Below are 11,907 nucleotides of genomic sequence, written 5' to 3'. Positions count from 1 at the left end.
CTTTTGCGGTGACGCTGGTGCGGCTGTAAATCCGCAGATGCGATTCCAGGCCTGGCTAGTTGAGTTTGCAGATGCGGACTCTTTCTTGCAAATGTGTTTGCGCAGGTGCGCCTCCTTGTCCGCAGATGCGGAAATCCTGGCAGAATCATTTAAGTCGAGGGTTTGGGCATTTTCTTCATATTTTGAGTTTTAGACTTCGGTTTTGGGAGCTTCCTTGTGGGTCTTTCGAGCAAACCGATTGGGTAAGTGTTCTTCACCTAGAATTTAATATATTCCATGATTTTATCTTCTTTTGTATCATTTAAATTGTGTTTTGAGTTGAGGAAAATGGAGGTTTTTGAAGCAAAATTCCAAAATGAAAACATCATGATTTGAGGGACGAAATGGTATCAGAATTTGATAATTTTAGTATGGTTGAACTCGTATCAGAATGGGTGTTCGGGTTTTGTGAAATTTGTCGGGTTCCGAGGTGCGGACCCGAGGGTCGACTTTTGGGTCAATTTTTAGATTTTGATAAAGATTGAGGCTTTATGATCCGGAATAATTTCTTATGAGTTTTATTTGTGCTTTGAAGTTATTTTGGTTAGATTTGTGCCGCCAGGATGTCATTTCACCCGAGAAGTTAATTTTAGAGTATCGGTCTGTCTTCTTTGAGGTAAGTATCTTGCCTAACTTCGTGTGGAGGAACTACCCCTTGGGATTTGAGTCTTCTATGCTAATTATAGTCCGAGTAGGCGAGGTTACGAGTACGTACTCAGACTTATATGTGAAAATTGGCCTTTTAGGGTTCTTAGGTCCTTGTATTCACTGATTATGCAGTTGTTATGTTATGAATACGTCTCTTAATTACTAGTTTCACCTCTACCTGCTTTAATTAGAAGTAATTGCTTCATGATCCTCTCTTGATTCTTATTTGACTCATATGTGCCTTATCTGAAATTGTTATCTCTTCTATTGCCATGTTATCTTTCCCCTAACTGCTTATCTTCATTTGAAGTTATAATTATCTCTTTTGTAATTGTTCATCTTTAATTGAGGCTATGATTATCTCTCTGCTGCTTATCCCTAATTGAAATTGTTGTATCTCTTTCTTAATTGCCAACCTTAAGAGAAGTTAGATATTCTATATTTTAGTTTACTTGTCCTTATTTGGAATTATTCTCCTTGTGTTAGCTCCCTCATTGTCGAATTGTTCATTGTCTACCGTTGTTGCATAATATTTCATTTCTTGTTGAGTTGTTATTATTATGACTAGCATTCTCTATTTTGGCCACTCCTTGTGAATTAATTCCTCCGTTCCTTTGAGTACTGGAATTTCTGAGTTGATTTATCTGTCGTGCCCTTGTATTAGTGTTATTGTTGATGTTGTACTTTTTGTTCTTGCATATTTACTTTGGGACTATGAGGAGGTACCTCGGGAGATCCCCATGTCTTGCATATTAACTTTGGGACTATGAGACGGTACCTCGGGAGATCCGCCTGTCTTGTATATTTACTTTTAGGACTACGAGGCGTTACCTCGGGAGATCCCCTGTTGAGCATTTACTTTTGGGACTTCGAGACGGTATCTCGGGAGTGCCCTTTGTTGACATCTCTTTGTTATGGGGTTGCACGAGGTTTCTATCGTGCTATTGTTACTATTGATTTTTTCACATGCGGTGTGACAAGGCGGGATATATATATGTGGGTTGCGTATGTGGCGAGACAAGGTAGAACATTATTATGCACATGTGGCGAGACAAGGCGGGCGTTTATTTTACTATTACACACGTGGTGAGACAAGGTGGGCTATATTAGGGATTGATTTGTGAAGATTTGTGATAGCCTGGGGGCATTCTTGTTGTTGATATTTGTGTAGTGGTACACTTATTTGTGAGAACTTTATCTTGTGAAAGTTGTGAGAAAACATTCTACGTGTTGTCCGTTCTTTTCCTTATGCTCACTAGCTGGTATGAACTATGTTAGGACACTTGCACAAGCATACACCTAGTTAAGCACTCTTATCGGATAAGAGGTTTTCTTTATATTGTTGAGTATAGATGCACACCCTTGCTTACTTGCCTTCTATGTGAGAATGGCTCTATTTGGCACGCGAGTCGTTAGAGCGGTTATGAGATGAAATGAGGGCACAGGATGCCAAGTGTTAGGGTTTAGGTATTGAGACCCGTGAGTTGTATTTTGTCCGAGGTTCGGTACCTCGTGGAGTTTATTGACTAAAACCCGGGGTGAAAGTTTTCGTATTGTTGAGTTGTTACTTGTCCTTTATTTATCTGTGATTATCGGACTTAGGTTGTGTTTCCGTTCATTCTTCTATGTCATTATTATGGTGTTCCGCTGATAGTTGTTTTTTCCTTCCTTATTTCATCTACCGTATTAATTTCCACTTCGCGTAGTCTTTATGTTGATATCATACTCTGTTGTTTCTATACTTGTACTTGTTCAGGTTATTTAGTCCAGTAAGTGTCTTGACTATTCCTCGTCACTACTTCACTGAGGTTAGTCTTGATACTTGATGGGTACTGTCGTGGTGTACTCATACTACACTTCTACACATTTTTGTGCAGATCCAGGTATTTCAAAGTCAGTTGATCATTAGCTAGCTGTACGGATTTGTTGCTGTGGAGACTCAAGGTAAATCTGTTGCTGCGTTCGCAGGGTTCAGAGTCACCTTCTGATTTGTATTCACACTGTTTACTTTATTTCATACAATTATATTTTAGAAAACTGTAACAAACTCTGTAGAGCTTATGACTTGTACTACCGGTTTTGGGAATTATAAATTTTATAGAGATCTCTATTACAAAAGTTGTTAGATGTTATTTATTATTGTTGTTATTTAGTAAATATTAGGCTTACCTAGTCCCTAACACTAAGTGCCATCACGATACCCAACGGAGGGGAAATTGGGTCGTGACAAATCTCTAATCAAGTTTTACTTATTAATACAAGTAATTAAACTAACAAGTTGAGTTCAAATAGTGCAAGTATTGCATAATAAAGTCCTATGTCTACCCGAACATAACATGATTTTTAGTTACGTACGGACTCTCGTCACATCGTGCATACGTAGAACCCACAATTTAGTAGCAAATAACAGTTTAGACACCTATGGGGTTAATTCTCTCTTATAAGGCTAGGCAAGAGACGTATCTCATTTTCAAGTCCACTTCCTGGTCCACAAATCACACTAAAAAGCCTCAAGTCGGTGCCGAGCAATCCAAAACTAGCCAAAGGTTGTACAAACTAATCAATATTTTCTCAAAAGCTCATAATTTAACTATTAGAGTAATTACCCCACCCAATTTGGAAGATTCCTAAAATTCATCCCTGGACCCACGTGCCCGAATTTTGATTTTTTCGAAAATAAATATTACCCATAACCTCACGAACATAAATATATAATTTCTACTGAATTCCATAATCATGTTCGTGATCTAATCTCATTTGTATCAAAACCTAAGTTTTTTTCAACAAAATCCTATAATTTCAACAATTTACATGTTAAAATCTACCCAAAATCCATGCATTAAACTCACATAAAGTAGTAATTACTTACCATAAAATGCTAGGTGAAAATTCCCTCTACAAGAGCTCCAAAATCGGCTAACCCAAAGTGAAATGAGAGAAATGAGCCTAAATCTCGATTTAAATCATGTGTTATGCCTAGTGGTTCATACTTCGCGATCGCAAAAAGGGCCTTGCGATCGCGAAAGCTAAAATGCCAACGCTTAGAAAAAAGATCTTCGCGAACGTGAACGGGACCGTGTCCTCGTGATCGCAAAGGCTAGCCCAGCCCATGCTTCGCAAACGCTACCTGCCCTTCATGAACGCGAAGGGCAACGACCCACTGACCACAAGCCTTCTTATCCTTCAACGCGAACGCGGACGTACTGTCGTGAACGCAAAAGCCATAGGCTTGACCTTTGCGAATGTGATCACGTGATTGTAAAACGCGAAGAACAAAAATGCACATCCCCGGATTCCTTCATTGTGAACGCAAACCCATCTCGAAGCCTCGAAACACATAAAACAACATCGAAACTAAGAATCACACCCCAAAACCAAATTGATCAACTTAAGAACCTCACATTTCTTCAACTATCTCCCAACGCGTCGAATCATACTTAGACAACTCAGAATGATGCCAGATTTTGCATACAAGTCATAAATCACCCTACTCACCTATTACCAGGCTCGAATGCCAAACAGACCTCGATAACACCAAAGTCTACCTCAAACCAAATTTAAAGAACTTGAAAACCTTTAATGTGCCAACTTTCAACATTAGGCGTCGAAACGCTCCTGGATCACCCGAAACTCGATACGAACACACGCCCAAGTCAAAAATTATCATATGAACCTAGTGGAACCATCAAATGCAGGTTCCAACATCGTATATTCAATATGTTGACTCAAGTCAAACTTGGTCATCTTAGGCCACTATTAAGGAACTAAGTATTTCGATTTCAACCTGAATCCTTCCAAACCCAAACCAACCATCCCCGCAAGTCATAAAATAGTAAAAGCACAAATGGGGAGTCTTAATTAGGTGAACGGGGATCTAGAAAGCAAAACGACCGGTCGGGTCGTTACAAGTAGAATCTAAACTTGGTTTCAAAATATTATCTGGGCGAATCTGATGGTGTTTGATTCCAAGTTTTGGATATGTTTTAGATATTAAAGTCTAATTTTCGAGAAATCAAACAGTTCATTATTTGGATTTTTCCACAGTAAGATATGAATCATTTTTTGCAAGCGCGTAAATTTGATGATTTTAAATGCGACTAAGATAAAAGGCGAACAATGTAAAGCAAAAGAGAAGCAATATTACCTATGATGAATTAAATATCCACTAGTTCAATCTAACATAAAGATAAAAGGGGAGATAATGCTAATAGTGTAATCTAAATAGAACTTGTAGTTGACCAATTCTTGATAGTTAGTCTACAGGTTCTTCTTCTTCTCCTCGAGATTGGCCGAATCATCAATAATTAGAAAATTTACATTGTCATGTGAAGAGACCTCAGTCTCGGCAGCTGAAACTTTTGCTTGAATATCTTCAACCTCATTTTGAGTCGCTTCTATAACACCTTCGAGATTCTCCCCCTCTTGTTGTAAAGTCTGCATCCGCTTCACAACTCTCTTCAGTTTCTTTTCTATAGAGGAAACTTTCTTGACTTTCTCGCTTGCTTCAAGTTTGAATGATTCTATACGCCCCTTAGCTTTGGAAATAAGCTCTAGCTTCTTATCTTCACTCGTCTAATTAGCCAAATTGGATCGATCTTGGTCATACGTAACGGCAAGCTCGAAAAGAGAATTCAAAAAAGTTTCTAATGGGGAAAGAACCAAAACATTCACCTTCTTCATAAGATCTCAGTGATTTGCTCCCTATAAGATGAGAGCAATTATGCACGAGTTTTGGAGAGTCTATCGCAAATATCCTCCCAAAGTCCCAAGATGAATTCCTTTTTTCGGTAAATAGAATGCTCTTTCCTTCAGAAATAGATACTGTTGCATTTATCGTTGGTAGAACACAAGTTATCTCATTTGGAGTTTGTCTTTTTAGGGCTTTGTCATGAGAGAGAGATGATGCCTTTGAAGACGACTTTACTTTAGACGTAGGCCTTGTAATGGATTCATTACTAACTTGCGCTTTATCATGTGGGGATGCTATCGGGTGCCCAATGGCCTTTAGCTGCACAAGGAAAAGGCAAAGAAATAAAGTAATTTTTTATAATGCTATTTTTTCAAAAAAAAAGGGACAAAGGCGAGATTATTTTATTCTACCTCTTTGTTACAAGTTGTATGCGTTCTTGAAGGACTACCAAAACTTGGAACCTCTACAATCTCTTCTGGGTTAGGCCTTTTTCTTTTCCAGTGTTGATCTTCGTTGGTACTTTGGCTTGTATCTTATGGAACTCGCGTGCCAAATGGAAGATCTTGAGGGTGTTTCTCAATATTGTTGAAGTGCACACTACCTCTTTTAAAGACGCCTTTATGGATTTAAGCTTCCTTTTCTTATGTTGTGTAACTACTTTTGGGATTGGAGTATGTGGTTCATTGACTTTTTGAGAGCCTATTTCCAACACCTTGATCTTCATCTCCTAAAGGAGTAGTAGAGTTTGGCCCAACGTTGTCTACCAAAGCTTGTAAATTATCCTCAAGAAACTTCCCATGCGCTTTCTCCCACCAAGAAATATAATTGGTGTAGAAAAGCTTCTCCACAAGATCTCCCGTTGGGGGAAAAGCCACGCGTGACATAGATTGATACAGTGTGCAAATCCTCCAAAATTTGAGTCCTTCATATAGAGAAGCGCCACGGATATCATTCTCCAAAAACCTGGGGACGTTCTGGTAAAACCTAATTGACCGACCAAACCGATACGGACTATATGGCTCAATAATTAATGAGTTATCATACCTCAAAGGGAGGTAATTAAAACGTAAGCTCATGAAGTAATTTGACTCAAACTCATAAGGGGCCTCGTTATCCATATAATAATAAGGACGAGAATTAGTTAACAATGTTGGTGTCCAAACTATATTCTCTCCATCGTGGATGCATTTCTTGCATCTTTCTTATCAAAATAACTTGCGGCGCCCTCTCCTGAGAATGCCACCATCAAAGGGACAGATGGGCCCTTAGCTAGTGCGCAATGGGTTTTGAGATAATGGGCAAGCCAACCATAAACATAATGGATAGGAAAACAAACTATGACCTGATCAAGTTGGGAAAAACATGACATCTTATTCAAGCCATGATAGATACTCGCCAAAACTGAGACTGCAAAGCTAATCTTTCGCCTGCTTGCCATCTTAAAAGTCTCGGGACGAATGAAGTTCTCTGCCTTATAGGGAAACACAAAAGCACATAGACAACATGATAAGAAGGTTGTTAGATATGTTTAATCTTTCTTATCAGACCTCACCTTAAGCTTGGAAAATACAACTTCTTCATCACTTGACCACCTAATTATCTCAGGGATAACTCCGTTAGGATTATGTGTCGACTTTAGGTGCACGGATTTATTATCCTTCCGCAGTGGGGAAGGTTTATATATTAAATATTTCTTATACCAAAATATTGTCCACTTTCTCAAAGAGACCTTTTGGTTGACACCCGTACCTTCCTTAAGATGATGAAAATCAGCAAATAAATACTCGCAAGATCGAGGAATGAATATCATTTGTTTTTCATCTAAACATGTGAGTTCCCTTGTATTAGGTATCACTTCTTCGTATGGAAAACCCGCAATGGGAAAACCCACTAGAATATGTAAGTCCCAAAGAGAGATAGATAGCTCCCCAGCTTATGTAAGAAGTGTGTTCGTCTTGGGGCACCAAGCCTCACAAAATGCTTACAAAATGTTCAAGCTTCGATCATAGGTAAAAAAGCGAGGCATACACAGCATCACAAAACTTTGTTGTACTCAGGTTTTGTTGGCTTCTACCAAGTACATCCTCGGCCCATTCCCAATATCCTAGAATGTGACAATACTCGCCCTCGATCATTACCTCCTCAATGTATTTCTCCTTGAATTATGCAACGCCCTAAATTCGAAAGAGTTCTAGCAATGTTTACGTAATGAAGGATTGGTGCTTGGAGGGACCACGTCTTGGACAATGGATTAGAAGTAGACTTGTGCTCCAAAGTCCAATTTTCTATATGGAGCGGGTTCCTCAAGGAATGCCATGAGGATGCATACCAGCCAACTTGTGGGGTGTGAATCAAAAGTTTGGTTTTTTCTATGCCATCTTCATGCTCGATTATGAGATATCTAAGTTTGGAGGAAGGTGAGGTATAGTCTCTGAAATTTACCATCTCTTTGAACTGCAAAGAAAAAAAAGTCATTAATGTCTTAATCAAGAATAATTGAATGGGTACAAAGGTCCTAATGGATGAAGTGGCCTTTGATTTTCGGGCGGGGGTGAGTATCTATCCCTTCACACCCTGAGAGTAATCTCTCTGATATTCATACGGGGATAAGTATCCATCCCTTCACACCCTGAGAGTAATCTCTCTTATATTCGGGATGGGATGAGTACCCATCCCTTCACACCCTAAGTAATCCATCCGGTTTTCGGGTGGGGATGAGTATCCATCCCTTCACACCCTGAGTGTAATCTCTCTAATATTCGAGTGGGAATGAGTACCCATCCCTTCCCTGAGATCAATCTCTCCGATATTCGGGCGGGGATGAGTCCCATCCTTTCACACCCTAAGTAATCCCTCCAGTTTTCGGGCTAGGATAAGTATCCATCACTTCACACTCTAAGAGTAATCTCTCTGATATTCGGGTGGGGATGAGTATCCCTCACCTTCATACCCTAAGTAATCCCTCCAATTTTTTGGGTAGGAATGAGTATCCATCCCTTCACACACTGAGAGTAATCTCTCCGATATTTGGGCGGGGATGAGTGCCCATCCCTTTGCGCCCTAAAACCTTCTTCATTCGCAAAACTTGTCCTTCCTCGTTTTACCTACAAGAAGGAACAATAAAAATCAAACAAAAAAAGTAAAAAATAGAAGGAGAAAGTCACCTTAAAACTAGTGCTTCCTAATCGTCAAAGCCAGAAGTCGAACATAATTAAGGTATTCGCGATTGATGCTCAGTTAACATGATAGCTCTGGGTTTATATAGGTTTTGAAAGAGAGCACTCTAAAAGAGCCTTCCGATGTGGGATTAGATGCTAAGAGAGGTGGTGGCAGGCGCTCCCTTTCCTACGCAGAGTAGAATCCTTTTCTTATTATGATTTCAATTGGAATATAATTTGGCTCTCTATCTCCAATCTAATTGGTTGCTGTTAGCAAACGATTCGGCCTCCCATGAGGCTGCAACCTGGGGCTTCGGCTCCTGGCCAGCTGCGGATGTTGTGTGTGTCCTCACCATCTGTGAGAGAAGAAGAATAGAATAATTCAAACTCAATGATGGAATAAAATTGAACGATAGAGAAGGAAAGAAGTGAAATTTTTCCTAAAGCCCTACAGCCTCTAAAAAATAAGTACAGACGCCTCCATATCGATCCTCCAGATTCTACTAAGCTTGCTCATGACTCGTAAGACCTAGGTAACCTAGTGTTCTAATATCAAATTGTCACGATCCAAAATCCCCACCACGGGGTCGTGGTGGTGCCTAACGCTTCTTGCTAGTCAAGCCAACATTAGTACACAATTACTCATTTTAAAACCAATTTGAAAACAGTTTAATAAGAAATAGAGTTGTAGAAATTCAAAATAATTACAATAACTCCAAACACTGACTAATCAAATCCCGAAATCTGATGTCATAAGTATATGAGCATACTAGATAGTAAAACTACACAGTTTAAAATGAAATAAATAGTAAAACTAGATAAGGAAGTGGACTTCAGAGGGTGCGATCATCGTACAACTATACCTCAAGTCTGCGTGAAAAGCCAATCCGAGGAAGCCAAACCGGAACTGAAAATACATAAAAGAGAGCCCTAGAATAACATGTGTGCTCAACTTCTCAATTCAACACGGATACAGTAATAACATTCAAACAAAGTAAAATATATCTTCTCTGTAGCGGTACGAAAATCGATCCATAGTTATATATAAATAACAAGTCTTTTTTGTTGCGGCGCATAACCCGATCCACAGATATATATATATATATAAATACTATTGCATGTGCAACCCAATCCCAAACAGTAATACCAATATATGTTGCGGCGTGCAACCCGATCCCATATATTAGTATCAAAATCTGTCGTGGCGTGCAACCCTATCCCACACAATAATACCAATAACCATTGCGGCGTGTAACCCTATCCCACATAATAATAATAATAATAATAATAATACAAATGAACATCTACAACCAACTACGGCATAACTCAAATAAAATGCAATAAAAGAACTACATAATTAAAGATATAACGCGGATAAAAGTAGCTATCTAATAACACACACAAGGTCAATAAGCAAGTAAAGACAGTCAATAAATAAAAATACAGATACATGGAAGTAATTAGCAATTAAGGCATGTAACGGACAAAGCCATGAATTTAACAAGTAAAGGCAAGTAACAATTAAAGCATTTAACAAGTAATATTTGAAAATAATAAATAAATATTCCAACCCTCTTGCTTAACGCGTGACTACGTATATACTATCGTCACCTTACATATACGCATTCCCCACACATAAATCAAATAGTAAATAATCCAATCAAGTCCTACTTCCCACAAGTCAAAGTTAGATACGACACTTACCTCTTTGCGCAACCAACTCAACAATCAATCACACCTTCTCCTTTCGAACAAGCCTCCAAACTAATTACATCTAGCCAAATATCGTTCAAACAATTCAAAAAATCTTTAGAAACTACCCACGAATGAAAAGGTTCAATATTGGATAAAATTTAAAGAGTCAACAAAAGTAAACCTCGAGCCCTCTTGGTCAAAATCTGAGATTCGGACTAAAATCCAATTACTCATTCACCCCCGGAGCCCGATTATGTGATTTGTTTGGAAATCCGACCACAATTTGATGTCTAAATCTCAAATTTATAAAATTCCTAAATTCTACCAAATTCTATATTTTTACCATGGAAATCCCATATTTGATATTAAAAACTCATTAAAAGTAATGGGGAACTGAAAGAATGTGGATTAGAGTTGCTTACCAATGATTTTAGGAAGAAAAGCTCTCAAGAAAATCACCTCTAGAGTATTTAGGGTTGAGAAATTGAGTAAAATAAGTTAAGTCCTTATTTTCCCATCTTGTACCTAGCTGCACGTATCGCTATTGCGAACTAATGTTCGCAATTGCGACCATCGCAAATGCAAAAAACTGGTCGCAAATGCGAAGAGAGCCCCCAGCCTGCTAAAGTACCAAATGCGACAAAACATCACATTTGTGATACACTCCTTCATCGCAAATGCGGTCAAAGGTTTGCAATTGCAAACCTGACTAAGTCTAGTGCCCAGTCGCAAAAGCGACCAAGCATTCGCAAAAGTGATCTAGTGATGTCCGCAATTGCGAACAACTCTTCGCAAATGCGAAGACTGTCATGCCTAGTCCTTTTTCGCAAATGCGATCTCGACTTCGCAAAAGCGGAGTTCGCATTTGCGATCATGTCCTCGCAAATGCGAGACTTGCAGATCAACACTAGAAACTGAAGCACACCAGCTATCTCAAATCATCCAAAACTCATCCGATACACACCCGAAACTCACATGAGCCCCTCGGGATCCAAACCAAATATGCACATAAGTGTCATAACATCCTACAAAGTTGATCGCTACCTCAAATCATCAAAATAACATCAAATAACATGAATCAATCATCAAAACTCATAATTTTCAACTTGAAAATGCATTTTCATAATTTTTCACATAACGCGCCGAAATGCGCTTGGGTTTCCCTGTACCGCAACCAAACGTGCGAACAAGTCTAAAAATAGCATACGAACCTACTGCAATCGTCAAAATACCTATCTGAGGTCATTTACCAAGAATGTTGACTGTGGTGAACTCAAGTCCAATTTTAAGCTTAAAATCATATTCTCTTCAAATTCTTACGTAAACACTTTCTGAAAAATGACATGGACCACGCACGGAAATCAAAAAACATCAAATGAAGCTAATAGAGGTCTCGGAACACGGAATCAAAGTATAGTACTCAAAACGGTCAATCAGATCGTCATAGATGATTAACAAGTGAAGAAAAAGACTATTTGAGAGAAAAGGAGCTAGAGTAAGTAAAATAGCTCCTTAATTTTGTATCCTATAAATTAATATTATATACTGCCGAGGGTTGTGATGAGATGGATAGAATCTTTTCATTTTTAACTAGAGAATTAGGGTTTGAGCACTTATAATGGAAAAAGTTCTAATAGGAAGCATTCTCTCCTTTAATGTACTTTATGCGGCATAGTT

The sequence above is a fragment of the Nicotiana tomentosiformis genome, chromosome 11, assembly GCF_000390325.3.
Source record: "Nicotiana tomentosiformis chromosome 11, ASM39032v3, whole genome shotgun sequence".
NCBI classification, from domain to species: Eukaryota; Viridiplantae; Streptophyta; class Magnoliopsida; order Solanales; family Solanaceae; genus Nicotiana; species Nicotiana tomentosiformis.
The sequence above is the reverse complement of the archived record's forward strand: the minus strand, read 5'-3'. Positions refer to the sequence as shown.